General features: G+C 40.8%; 1 protein-coding gene across 1 annotated transcript in view; it reads right to left on the bottom strand.

The window, feature by feature from the left end:
* PHYHIPL (phytanoyl-CoA 2-hydroxylase interacting protein like) overlaps positions 1-14,708 on the bottom strand; it is a 52,071-nt gene extending 37,363 nt beyond the window's left edge. Inside the window, exon 1 of the mRNA XM_048946327.1 lies at positions 14,584-14,708. The gene's annotated coding sequence lies outside the window, so the exon portion shown is untranslated. The remainder of the gene's footprint in view (positions 1-14,583) is intronic.
* Positions 14,709-14,984: the final 276 nt, after the last annotated feature.

The raw sequence follows: 14,984 nt of genomic DNA, 5'->3' as shown, positions 1-14,984 counted from the left end.
CTTTTCTTTAAGTTTAGCCTCACTTTATTAGATCTATAGTATCTAAGAGGAACAACTAGAACTTTTTATATTTCCTCTCTTGTCTTTGCTACTAATCATGCTCCTTACTTCAGTATCATTTTCATATTTAATTAGTGATTTATCCTCCAAATGTTGAACCATAACTTGACCTGCAAAGGATACTACTGAGTGCATACCCTTAAAAATGCTGACCTCTATTCAGATTTAATTTCTGTCTATGGTTCTGTGGCCAGCCTGTAATACCTTTAAATAAATTTTAGCCCGAATTGACTTGAACCAGTATTTCCCTTAAGAAATTCTGCAGTAGAGCATCAAATGTCTTTGTAAAGTTTTGATGCCTGTCTGTACTCTACCAACTTGTCATCATCTTATTAAAAAAATAGAATACATGCAGGAAGGAATTTTCTTATTATGGTTTACTTTACTGTAGCACTGGAACCATGCTCTTAAAACAATAATTTTCACAGTTACTCTTAATTCAATTTTTAAAGACTTGCGTCATGCTGACACTTATTTGTCTCCTGGTACCTCCTCAATTCCCTGTGATATTTTAACAACTAGCTGTTCCATCACTTGTATAAATACCCAAAGGGACACCTCAACTATATTTGTTCAAGTGATGATATTTCATTATGTACTTCTTAGTTACTTTTTCCTAGCAGTTCACAATTACATAAATGATTTCTTAACCAAGTCATTATTCAAAGTTTAATCACCTTCCCAATAAACTTTATGGCAAAAGTCCAATCAGTTTTACTGGGAATAAGAACTGGCCCCAAAATTTATCTCCCCATTACAAATTAATTACCATTAGTATTTTCTTGGTTAAGTCATTTTGCTGTACTGTACCTTCAGGACCTAAAACAGCCTCTTCACATTATCTTTAACCTCTTGGCAACCATTTCAGTGTATCCTTTGCCTGTTCCTATTTTTCTCATGTGTACTATATTAGAATGTGAAAGCCTATTTTGGTGGCCATCCAGTTTTCTGTTTCCAGTGTAGTTAATATTTTACTTTTACTTGTTCAAGTAGCCCACAGTGACCAATTCCTTTCTTCAGTATTTCCCATTTTCACTGAAACAAGATACATTTCTGCTGGCTTTCCACTACAGTATCAAGAAGTCCTTCCCACAGCCCTTCCCCTTTCCAAAAGGGCTTTCTATGATTATTTTGAATGGTCCTGCATATTAGATTTTCCTCATAATACTACACCTCTTCATTGGATGACATAGAAACTCCTTCTAAACTCCTTTCATCAAGGAGTAACACATTTCATCAAGGTAACACATAAAAGGAATAAAGAAAGTCTAAGTGAGTGATTCTTCAATGTCATCTACCAACCTAGTTTTCTTACACCTACAGAGCTTTAGGCTTATTTTGCATAGGCACAGAAGATGGTCATCCCAGAATAATCCTGGTGCCTGCCAGTTTTTGTACCATCAAGGCTACTGTGGCTCAGGTGATGTGGCAAGACAGGAAAGACATCGTTGTCTTATTCCCCACTGCTGCTGTGAACAAAAGCTAATTAACTGCTAAGGAAACAGAAGAAAAATTACGCTAAATGAATGAGAAGGGGAACACCCAGATGTTCCCTCTCATTGGCTCAGAGCCTAGATATGTAGTGAGACTAGTCTTATATTTCATTCACTTGACTCATAGTCACTTACTACTAGCTCTTATACTCTCTTTCAGACCTCTGATTAAGTTCAGCATCCACAATTAGAATTTCACAAAGAAACGCATCAAAAACAGCAATTAAGAGCGGTGTTTTACAAGTTTTTGCTCTTATAGGAGTGTATGCCTGCTTCACCAGCCATATCCAGACAGATAAAATAGGGAGAGTATGCAGACAATAAAGCAACCACAACTTTATAGCACTGTTTTAACATTCACCAGTATTTGAATTAAACCATGTTCTGCTCTGAGCAATATCTTATCACCGTTACTTGTGTTCTGAATATATGACAGCCCTAAAGGATGCTATTTATTTTCATCATTGCAGTCTTTACAGGCTTGTTCCAAAACTGTTCAGTGAATGATTCCCTGCTCCTGGTTCTTATACCAGGCCACATAGCAGGACAGGTGCAAAGACCATTGTTAGCCAAAGGGGTTTCTTTGCCTTAGGATCTTTCCACAGCCAGTGGGGAGCAGTAAACTCCCAGACAGCGTGTCTCCACCAGAGCTCCTTGTAGGCATGCTCAGTTGCCCCCCCAGAAGTGCTTCCTCTTGATTTTACAGAAAGTGAAAGAGAAAAGCATCCTGAAGCTAAAGCTAGTCTTTGTGAATGCCCCCCCCCCATAATTCTTATATATTCATAACAGCTGCCACTGATAACCTGCAGGATACACTGTAATGAGAAACGAGAACTGCAAACAAATGTGGCTAAAGCTGTGCCTCCTATGCTAACGTTAGCCTTCCTAAAAGCCTCTCAGCTCCCTGTCCAAAGTTCAGGGGCTTAACATACATCACACACTTGCAGGGACAGTGCTGGCTGCAAAGCAGGGCAAGCAGTCATTTGTCCAAGCACAGCTGGTGCCTGATGGCAGAGATCTGACTGTGGCCCTGTGTGATGGAGCATGGGTCTGTCTTCTGATTTGTCTGAACACAGCTTATCTGTAACCTGCTGAACTCACATCAGAAGCTTGTCATCTGTAGATCTGTTCTAATTTTCTTTTCTTCTTTCACTAATTGCTAACCTGGTATCTTGCATTAACTCTTCTTACCTAATTTACTACAGTTATTCCTCTGTTTTTCCCTTTTAGTATCAGTATTTTTCATCTTTTTCATCTTATTTCTTTCTTATTTTTCTCCGTTTTTAGGCTAACCGTGTCTAATCTCATTTGTCTCAATGCCAACTTCTGATTAACATATCTCTACATAAATTCAGTGTAGCCACTGACAGTACTTTAAAGGTTTGAACACATGACATTCACCTGCTCATTTCTGAGTGGGGAGGAGAAATGAGGTAGAGAACAAAGAAAAAGTCAAGCAATTGTTTTCAACGTTGAAGATGTTCTTTTTAGTGAAATTAGTTTTACTGGTGTCTTGTCCTTAGCGTGACTAGTAGCTGCTAACAATAAAGCTGTCTCCATGGATTTTATCAGTCCTGTAACATATTCCTCGTCATGCTGTGGAGATACAAATTTGCATATAAGTGACAGGAAAGTTTGAGAATAGCAGATCAACAAAAGTAATTGCATGAGATGGAGCTACAGGTAGGTTTGGAGTTTAATTGCTAGTCACCTAGATCAGTTCCACCATTTTGCTCTGGCAATAGCTACACTGCTACAGTATACTTTCTTAATTTCTTTTTTTTTTTTTTTTTTTTTTTTTTGAATGTTCACTACCCTTTAAAATACATTTTATAGCCATAGCTACATCAAATTAATTTAGAGGTTGCACCAGCCTAATTATACGCACCTCTAAAGTCGTACAGCTGAAGTAATACAGAAACCGTATAAGAAATACCACTTAGAGAAACCCTTACTTTCTCTATACCACTAAACACCTGCCAGAACCAAATAAGCCCTGGTATGAATATTGAAACGTGTGTATTTTGTGAGCAGAGCCAAATGTTTCTTTATAGCCAAAAATCTAGAAACACATCTGTGTACTTACATTCATAAAATTGATTCAAGTGAAGTACACAGAACAGATATATATGGCACAGAGTGACCCAGAAGACAGGTGGAAAACTGATATTCTTCAGCACTAACCAAGAACAACTCACATTTGCCTAATAGTGCAATAGTGGCTGAATAATTTGCCACTATGAAGCTGGGAGAGCAACTGAAGCACACATCAAGCTAAATCCAAGGTTAATGAGATTAGTAGATATCAGATCCATAGGCTATCTATAGCCTGATCACTAAGTCCCATGCCCTCAGGAGTTAATAACAGGTCTATTGCAACCACCAAAAATGCATGACTGGCCTCTACCTGAATTGCAAGCAACCCTACTGCTTCCAGCACAACAGTAGGGATGTCTGACAAAAACGTGACAGCAAATAATCCAGGAAGAAAAACAGTAGGATGTTCCAAGATGTTGTCAGTGTTTCTCCTCATGCTTAGGAGGAATAAGGAGTGATTACTGAGGCAGGAGACGCACAATGGGAAACCCGGCTGTGAAAGAGAGAAGTAGCTACCCCTACTTCTCTCACCAGATTGCTCAGAACTGCTTCCTTCACTAAAACATGCGAAGAACGATCTCAAAAAAATAAATTAATTAACTTTAAAAAAATGTGGTGAACAGGATAGCTAATGTGAGGGAAAACAAGCTGTCTGGAGCCTGGTTTTATTTCAGTGTGCTGTACTTCAGCATTTGAAACCTTGCCATCTAGAACTTCTGAGAACAGTCATTACCACCAACAACATGAAATAGTAGCCATTTTGAACAAAGGTGCTCACTCTTGAGGCATGGCTGCTGGTTGCAGAACACCATGATGAGGAGTGCCAGGAATTTCAACATTAAAAAAAAAATGGAGCAAGCAGTCGGATTAGATTCCAGTGGTGTTAGGTTTTTCAGCAGTCATTAAATTGACTGCCTGACAGCACAGTCTAAATGGAAATATTACACAACTTTTCTGCAAACTGTGAATTCATCTTTCTTTATCTTACAGAGAAAAACAAGTTCCAAGACAAACATATTCAGATGGAAATCGATCATGCAACCAATTTTAGAGAGAATGTATGGTCCTATTTTCTCAGTTTGGACTTTTCCACCCTCTCTAGCAAGGATGGTCTGAACTCTCTATTCTGGCAAGCACTCGCTGACCTGAACAGAAAATTGCTTATCTCAAAACAGCTGAGCAGTGCTGCCAGCTGCCTCTCCATCAGCCAGTTCTTTCTGCACTGGGATTGCAATCGTGTGGTTGCAAGGGAGACAACTGAGTGCAGGGCCAGTTCTCCAGCCTGTCTCGTGGTGGTTCCACAGACTATGGGAGAAAAAGTTTGGCTACAATAGTTGGGAACATCTTTCACTGCTTTTAAATTGTTTTCTCCCCTTCCTTACCCCCAGTCAGCCATGCAATCTTATCACTGATTGATCCATGTGAACCCCAAGGCAAAGTTTTCAGCACTGGGCACACTCCTGCTGAGTTTCCTATGAATTATGAGCCAGGGCGTTTAAATAGTACATCAGTTCCCTTCCCTCAGGCTGTCTTCATGAACGCTTATTCATCTTGAAATGATGGTACACTGAAAAGTCATTTAAGCTCTTAAGCTCCCCTGATCTCATGTCACAACTTGAGAGAGAACAACAAAAAAGGGGAGAGGAAGAATGCTCTCAAAACTGAAGAAAGAAAAAAAAGAAACTGAAGTCACAAACATCTTTGCAGTTGCTGCAACTGCCTTTGAATAAGAAGATCACTCCCTGCACAAATGTAACAGTGCAGTTTGCTGCGTCACTCGTAACAACTTTTGTCCAAATTCATGTGGACAAAATATTGCCGTGATGTCCTTCTTGCAGAGCACTTTGGGAAGGTGGACAGGTTGCAGGCCCCTCCATATGCACATTTTTAGAGACTGTAAAGGAGGAGAAGCAAATATTAAAAAGATCACCAGTCCTCACCCATTGTGGGGGGGACTGTGGTCTCTTCCCGACAAGAAGAGACTTCGCACAAATCCCTTGCACTGTCCTCCCCTCTAACTAAAGAGCAGACACAGACAAACCTCAAGGGCTGGCTTGGTGTTTGTCTGCAGGCAGGCTGTACTTGCTGTATCTTATACTTTAGTGCTATAGTTCTGGAGTATAGCATTGCTTCTCTTTCTCTCATGCCCTCTGCCACATGCCAGCAAGCAAACAGGAGCATGGGAGCAGCTGACTGGTTTTGATGCCAAGGTGGACTGTAACAGTCTGTGCTTGCCAGCACTTCACAAAAGAAAGGAGAAGGCAGTGTTCCTCCCAGGCCTTGAGTGAGGGCAGAGGGAATAAAGGTGAGAGAATACTGCTCTCTGCACTCTTTCCCCTTTTGTGGGAGCTAAGCAGAAGTCAGATTTGAGTAAATGTATGAACATTATACCATGGCAAGCTGTCCTCTTCACACAACATAACAATTACAGCAGTGCTGTCAAAGCCATGCAAAGCTAGCTGTCCATGTTGGGCTCTCTCACTGCAGGAAAGCAGGCAAGATAACTGCACATGAGCTTTGGTTCACCCTGACACTGCTTCTTCCCTTCCCAGGCCACAGCCTAGTTGCTGAAGCAGACAAGGAAACACCACAGCAGTGCTCCTAAGGCTGCTTTTCCTCCTCCAAAAAGTGAGCTTCAACAGGTGGCACAAGTAACTTTCCATTTTGGAGGTGACGAGCAGTGCAGTAGGGCTCTGTTCTGCAGACATGTGCAGGTCACATGCCCCTCTATGAGGACAGATAGCAGCACAGTGAGATACTCTGACTCTTAGAGGCGAGGAGACTCCATTTGAAACGCACCCTGCGATGCCTACCTGTCATCACACTGCCCTAAATCCAAGTCTGCGGGGGCCTTGAGCCACAGGAGGCTCACAGAAGGAATGGGCCAACATTTGCATCATTCAGAGACAGATTATTGATCATTTAGGGTCAAGTCTGATTCTATTTTCAGATCTGTGTAATGACTGTTGATGACATCTGCTCAGGATTGGCAATAAGCATTGATGAGTATTGTAAACAACCAGTTTCCAAATGCACTGCCATGTGCATCCTTTCTGCTTCAGGCAACTGATAAAGATCCATCAATGGTAGTTGCTCTTTAATATGGTAAATGGTTTTGAACATTACAGCCTTAGCTTATGTAATCTCATTACATAAGGACTGTGAAAGCAAACATGCAAAGAGCGGAATGTCCACAGGGGATCTGGACCTCAGCACAGGTATTGCCTTCTTAACACTCTTTTCTGAGTATCGAAAGCTAGTGAAGAGCCAACTGAAATAAAATTCACTGACTTTTAAATAGATACAAGAAAATTAAATAAGAGTTGTCTCACCACAGAATCCTGTGAGACTGTTCACTGGCTGATGTTTAGTTATATATGTGTTCGGCACATGAAAAGGCAGGTATCCAAGCAAGTAAATTCTAATCCTAAGTAAAACCAAAACAACACCAAACAAAAAGCTCCAAAACATAATGTTTAGAGATTGCAAATGGCTTGTTCCTGGGTTGGAGAAAAGGGAGTCGCTTCTCCTAACCAGCGATCGTGGGCTGACACAGACAGTCTGACACTTTCTGCAGGCTGATTTAGGAACCAATGCCATGTTACTCTTCCTGTTCTCAGACTCCCTGTGTGCAGTGTCAGAGGTTCCTGCTGTAAGCACGTTGCTGGCTGCCTGTTGCTGTGGAAGAGTGCTACATTTCTTCTTTGCTGTTCCTTTCCCATGCTTATAGCAGGAAAAGAGAGGGAAGGACTCGAACTGTTTAAAATCTCAGTGGCACAGGGAGGAGAACATGAAGCAAAAGATAAAGAGAAGAGAAAGAAGCAAGAGCAGCAGAATGGATGGGAATCAGGAAGAGGGTCTATTGATAAAATCATAAAGTCATAGCATGGATGGGGTTGAAAGAGAAACCAAAGATCATCTAGTTCCAAACTCCCGCCATGGGCAGGGTTGCCACTTCTAGGTCAGGCACTAAATCAGGTTGCCCAGGGCCCCATCCAACCTTGATGCCTCCAGGGTTGAGGCATCCACAGGCTCTCATGGAGCTTGTTCCAGCTCCTCATCACACACTGACAAATTTCCCCCAACATCTGATCTTCCCCTTTTTCCCCTTTAAATTCATACTTATTACTGTCAGCTTTGTTTATCTTTCTTTGTGATATCATTTATCATACTGCAAGCTTTGAGAACACAGTGTTCAGATAAACTGGCAAAACACCAACACGCAAGACCTGAACACGCCAGAGAGATTAAAAATGCCCATGGGCGGAGGCTGTGTGGAACGACGTGAGAACTCAGCAAAACATCTAAGTTAAAAAAAAAAAGGTCAAAATCAGGAGGCAGCCTGTCTCGTCTCTACTGTGCACAGGGTGTAGAAGGCTGGCAGATTTACAAACCTCAGTATGATTGTCCCTAGAATTTAGTTTTTCACTGGTTTTAATTTGAGATTTGAATCAGTTCTGAAGAGAGGTGAGAATATTCCGGGACGGTATTCACCAGTGTTTGCTCAAACTTTTCAATGAATCCAGTTCAGCTATGTCCTTCACATACATTCTAATAAACAAATTCGGGTGAGACTCACTGAAACCTAAATCATTATGCAAATTACTCAGTGAACGATTTGGAATAATGCAATAGCAAAGACTAGATCCTTAAAGACAGAAGCGACAAAGGAAATTTCACCTCTGCTTTACTACATCAGTTATAAGCAAAAGAGTCCATAAGATTCCTTTTCTTTTCAAAAACTTGTAATTCTGACATTTTTGTTAACCATAAAAATACTTTTCATGCTCTATTTTATCAGCTGCTCAAATGAAAAACTCTGCCTAAACACACATTTTATCTAAATCATGTCATCTTTTTTTTCTGGTTGCATTAACCATGCAACCATATGATAAATATGATATGATACCATAAAACGTACACATCAGTTGGTGTGCATTTCTTTCAAGAATGTCAAGGCCAAAGTCAAGGAAAAAACAGGTTAAAGCTCTCAGTATTGGCTCTGGTTACAATTAAATGTCACAGATGGAACAAATCCAGACACAGTTTGCACCTATCTTTTCTTCTCAAATAGCTCTGAAGTATAAGGTAGAAAAAATCACCAAAAAGAGGGAAAGGAAGAAAAAAAAATGAACACCAAAAGTTGGAGAAGATATAGTGTATGTTCTTATTTAATGGAGGAAAAACAGTAATGACATATTGATCATGTAGCTAGATTTAGTCAATGAGAAAGAGAGGCTTTCACATGTTCAGTACTGAATTACCACATGACCGAGGTGTTACCACAGCAGCTGATGATGTCAACCCCTCCAAGCTCCCTACTTCAGTAACTCAGCACTGCTGCTAAAAGCCACCAGTGCTGCCAGCCTCCTGCTCTGCTGCTCTGCGCCCAGCGCCTGGATCTGTGCTCCTTACTGCTTCTAAAGATACAGCTGTGTTATCCAACTTCAGATAAATTCCTTGAGAGAGTTCTGCCGAGCTGGTAACCAACAGTGTGCAGGTACATACTTGGCTGAAATTTCTAAACTAAACCTTTCTTTTCTGTGGGAACATACATACTAAAAAAAAAAGTTTTCGAGTGCTTTGCTATCAACTGCCACACTGAGAAACAGAGATACGAGAAACTCCTTCCTGCTCCAAGATGCCTTTTCTATTAATGATTTTCCTGAACTGTCTCTGCAGTTTTTATAACATTCCTACAGCACTCACTCTCCTTCCACTTGCAGCGTACTTTTCCATCACGAGCAGTAAGCTGGCTGTCTGGATCTCTTCATTTGCTGTGACATTTAGGTACTTAAGCCTGAGGCTCCAATGTCTTCTGTAAGGTTGCACAGGGTGGCAGTGCTTTGGTTCAGAAGATGAAATGCATCCAGACACCAAATTCTGAATTTTAATTATTTCTTGACCTACAATGACAATTCACACTTTTTTCACCCCACTCACTTCTAGGAGGAAGACATTCAGTTATTCAAATATTTCTTTTGGATACAATATAGCTTAGTTGCAAAAATAACACAATGTACACAAGCAGGAGACCTTATTTATGGCTGCTCTGTTTCAGATGCCTCCAATAAGAAAGCCTCCAATAAGAATACTTAAGTGTAGCCGAGCTATTTGTGTTGGAGGCAGCGGCTGCAGAGCAGTGTCATTTGGCAGTCACTAGAAAACTGAGCTTTCTTCGTGCTCCTCTGTACATGCCCCAGAAGATATGACTATTTTAAAAGTCAGTATTAACTACGTACTAGAATTCTGAAGTGACAAATTTTCTCTGCTTCTACAAACTTATTGTTATTCCTTTTCACTGAAGTCACGGTTTTCATTCTCCTCCTCTCAATTCTCTTTTGCTAAGTTGTCTTCTTGACTTATTCACCTGATAACAAAGCATAAATATGGAAATATTTCTATTAAATAGCACCTACGTACCTTGTAAGTAAGGAGTAGATGGTAAAGAAAAGCAGAAGGATAATACATCTCTTACAAAAAGTCCAATGAGACCAAGATTATCAAGAAGGAAGTTTGCTGACATCAATGCACAGGTTGCAAAAGAAGGATTCTGCTCAATTATCCTCAACAGAACGGCACAGAAGGATTTTCACGGGAAAATGTTCTGAAATGACACCTGTAACTTGATAACACTGTATTTCAATGTTAATTAAAATAATTACTTCTTATCGGTTTTGACACAATCTAAGTGGCTTAAAGGTAATATGCCCTGAAACTGCAAACAAGCAATTTGGTGGTGATCCAGAGGAACACTTTATGTGCAGTAACCCCTCAGTAGGGTAATATCAGAAACTTTATCTAGGCAGAAGAAGAGCCCTGCTTTTAGAGGCATACCGGTGATGCCTGTTTTTACACTTTCCTTCTAAGCTATTCAAATGTCCAATAAAACAACATCACACCAGAACATGGGCTAGGTCAGAAGGGAATACTAGCAAATACCATTGCAATGTACACACTCTAGAGGTTTTTACTTAAGAGTAAATAGTTCCACAGTGCTGCAAGGACAGAACTAGAACTGCTAAAAGGATTAACTATGACCCTCTTGTATTTCATCTCAAAAGTAAGCACTTTGTGGAGAACAATAAAACACCAAACAGTGATGGATTGTAAGACCAGAAGCTTAGAGAGCACTCAAACAAGGACGTTCCAGAAGAATCTCTCTTGATTTAGCGCACAAACTTCAGACAAGAAAAGCACCATTTGCATTTTGGCATGTCATTAACTTATTTTGATATTCTGTCAGTGTCCTGTTTCTGAGTACGGAAGCTGCCATCAATTTCTTAAAGAATGCACAGCAGAGTTGCAGGATTTTTCATTGTGTTTCACTGGTCAACAACAACCACAGTATGATCTTTATACACCTCTTGCTTGTCACAAATCTACTGACTATAAAATGCCTTCTAATAATCAAAATGAAGCTTCATGGACAGAGAAAAGTGATCATACAACCACAGAAATGGCACACACCAAATTCAGCTGATTTTTTTTTCTTTTTTTTTTTTTGAACATGAGAAATGTAGCCCCACTAAAATCAGGCAAACACATGTAAAAATAAAAATGGACACAAATTCAAGTCTTATATATGATCCTGCAGCATAATTTGTATATTCTCTTATTACAGACTTAGATTTGAAAGAAACACTTCTAGAGATGGAAAATTATCACAAATTATTGCAACCTTCATCTCTATGCATGTTTAGCTTGATGGTGAATATATCACAGGCTGGAGGAGCATGCTCTGGGAGGGCAAAGCCTGTGTGAGCAGTTTAGATAAAAATGGTGGTTATGGAAGTCATCTTATCTTGTTGCAGAGAAGCACCATACCATGGGAAGCCTTCTTTAGTTGCCTGCTCCTACACTAGCCAACCAACATGTCTGCAAGCAGATACTGCAGAAGGCCTGTCCCTGGGTAGGATGAGAGGCAGGACCTCTGTGATTGTAGGAAGCTCCACCACAGCTCTAAGTATTGCTGCTTGCTGCATAATGAACACCAGCACTCACTCACTCTAGCTGAGGTTTCATGTCCTCACTGTCTGCACAAATCTATGGCTCTTTCATAATTCCCACAGATAACGCTAGGGTATTTTCTGGCATTAAGAAAGGCTTAATGACACCAGGTGTGTTCTGGCTTGACAGACTGCTGTGTATCTACCTTCGTCTTTTATTTTCTCACAGAAATCTGCTAAATACAGGAGACTGAAAAAAAATTGTGTTTGAGCATTAATTGGAGCAGAATGGCAATTTGTGGATTTGAGGAATACCAAAGGTGCCACTAGAGTGTGTAAGTGGGCAGCTGGCACAGTAGCTTTTGCCAGCATTTGTGTTGATGTGGGAGTAGAGCAATATGGTAGCTGTTATCATTGTAGTCAACAAATCTCTCGTCATATGTGAAGACCTGACTAGCCTTCTGGAAGAAAAAACTGAGTATTCTCTGCATTTGCGGCAGGATTTTATGTGTAATTCCAGCAATATCAGCAGGACATCAACAGTGCTAGAATATACTGCATACACAAAACTGCTCCTTGAAATCTCACACACAATGAAATAGTGAAATAATAGTGAAGTAATTCACAAACTGCATTATCCAGAGAAGAGCAGTGTAATGCTCACCATTGCACCATCTCCCAGCAGACTCAAGGCTTAAGGAAAAAGACACAAGCCTGCTGCTGTTGAGAGCACATAACAATCTGCTACTCTGAGATTTAGTCTCTGTGTGCTATGTGCATGTCCAAGCATGCACGAGAAGAACTCTGATTTTCAGCATGTTTTTGTTGCTATTAGAATAAGAAGAACATTAAAATTACTGTTCTAAGACTAAGGAAATGGCTTCTTTTTCACAAAAATGTACTATACTATCACAAAATAAGTATATTTTTCAACACCAAGAAATTCTAAAACAAACATAACAAAATGCCCTACCAAATCCACAGAGAAACTACACATAAGTGATAGAAATCTTTTCCATTCTTTGGTAACAGTGCTAATCCAGTCTTCAAACCAGTATCCAAAATGAGAATACATAATACCAATCTATCTACAGAACATCACCCATGTTTGTATTTTTAAGCGTACAAAAACATATCTGTTTTTTACAAAAGAATTTGGGAAAGTAAGGTGGCAAGGGGAGAAATGGCAGCACTAAATGACAGTACTACTTCAAACTAAGAAAACATCACAGTGCTTATGTTACTATCATGTAAAAATGTATTTTTATGTGTAGGAAATTAAGTTTTATAGCTTCCCACCCAAATAACAAGAAGGGCCGTTTATGCTGTGTAACTGAAAAGTTAATGGCTTGTACTTCCCTAATATGATACTCTTGGCAACACTCATTAAGTAGGCTATTTACATTGGTAGTTGATTGCTATAAGCTTAAAGAAGGAAGGCTCTTTTTCTACTCTACCCTTTAAGCCTAAAAGCTTGAAATTTATATCAATAGAGAAATACCAAACTGCGACATTCCCTAACAGCATCGACCAAAGCACAAAATTGCACCTTCTAAATGAAAACAAAGATGCTACAACATTGCTCCAGAAAGTGAGGTATCAGCAGACTGCTTTTAGCAGCAGGCAGCCATGGCAGATCGCAGTGGGGGCAGATGTCATTTTTCCTGCCACTGCGGGGTCAGCCCACTGCTGGGATCATAGAATCATAGAATGGCCTGGGTTGCAAAGGACCATAACGATCATCTGGTTTCAACCCCCCTGCTATGTGCAGGGTCGCCAACCACCAGACCAGGCTGCCCAGAGCCACATCCAGCCTGGCGCTGAATGCCTAAGGGATGCAGCACTCTGCTGCCTGCCGCCAGAAGGCATTTCTCTTTTTGAGCACAAATGACCTGATGAGTGAAGTCTGATTGTAGCAAATCCCAGGATAGCAATTCTATCCCATTTTCAGCTCTGTATGTTTTGTGCCTTTGATAAAGACAGGAGAAGGCTTAAACCTTGTCTGTGTTGGCCAGCTGCCTCCAGCATGCCCTCTAAATACCAAACAGATCTTCTAAGAAATATCAGCTCGAGAAAGGCACAGATGTGGTACTAAGAACACAGCTGAGTGGGGAACATTGGTGGTAGGTGGATGGTTGGACTAGATGATCTTAGAGGTCTTCTCCAACTTTATTTATTCTATGATTCTATAGTAAGGATAGTCAGAATTTAATATTCCACATAGCGTTCCAGTAAGAATTTAAATTAAAAAAATAAAAATGAGTAAATCTGAGCATGCAGATCAGTGTGTGATCCGTGAAAATGGAAGGTTATATGCAAAAATGTTATGTAGCTTAGAAAGTATCGAGAAATGTACAAAGCCAAGTGCTTGTCATTCTTCATTTTCCAGAGTCCCACCATGCCATTGGGTTTTACAACCATAAAAACAAAACATTTCAGCTGCAGACTGAAATCACCAATTTCCCAAAGTAGGCATCAGCTTAAATAGTCTGACATCCTACGCTGTAAAATAGATCATGTTGGAGATGTGTAAATAAATACAACCCCAGTCAGCAAAAAAAAAAAAAACAACAAAAAAAAACAACCAACAAGTAAGATCCTAGAGCATCTGGAATTCACAGGCATTCAAGTCCAAGAGAACAAATCGTATCTGAGCTTTATCACATGCTAAACAGGTCTAACTATCCCTCCAGAAGAAAAAACTATCTGTTCCATTTTCTTCCCAAATCACACTCATGCATCAATCCCTTAATTATACAATAATCCTCCTCCTGCTCCTCCCTGCATCATTGTTCTCCCTACTTTCTGCATTTCTGAGCTTCCTGGATCTCACTTTCCTTGCAGGCAGTGGGTCACATTCCTCCAATCCCTCAAGTCCTGGGTTCTTGGCTCTTACCAGCACCCTTCTCTCTTGGTTGTTCAGTTCTGCTGTAGTTCCCTTCCTTCCCTTTTCCCAGTCTCACTCTGCCCTGGGACCACCATACCTCATGCACAGGGAGATGGCTGGATCCCTGATCAAGGAGCCTCCTTCACAACTGCAGGAGATGCCCACTCGTCAGAGGGATCCGTGCTGCCTTCTGCTGCTACTCCCCGGCTCCCGCTGGTCCCCTCGTTGGATGCAGAGAAGAGATTTGTTAAAGTGGTGTTGGGGCCCCTGTGGGGAATGGCCCTGCCCACTGTGGCCAACAGCCAGACTCCAAAGGCACCGGAAATGAAGGGGCAGTCAGGACCTGGGATGCTGCTGGTGCCATCCCAAAGCCATGCAGATCTGAACTCTTAGCTCAGAAGACAGCCTGCCTCCCCTGGTCCCTTCACAATCAGTACTCGTGAAGACACACGCTCACTCTGCAGCAGGACTAGGGAGGGCAGATGGGGAGGAGGCTGT

The sequence above is a fragment of the Lagopus muta genome, chromosome 5, assembly GCF_023343835.1.
Source record: "Lagopus muta isolate bLagMut1 chromosome 5, bLagMut1 primary, whole genome shotgun sequence".
NCBI lineage: Eukaryota > Metazoa > Chordata > Aves > Galliformes > Phasianidae > Lagopus > Lagopus muta.
This window is presented reverse-complemented; position numbering and strand designations above follow the sequence as displayed.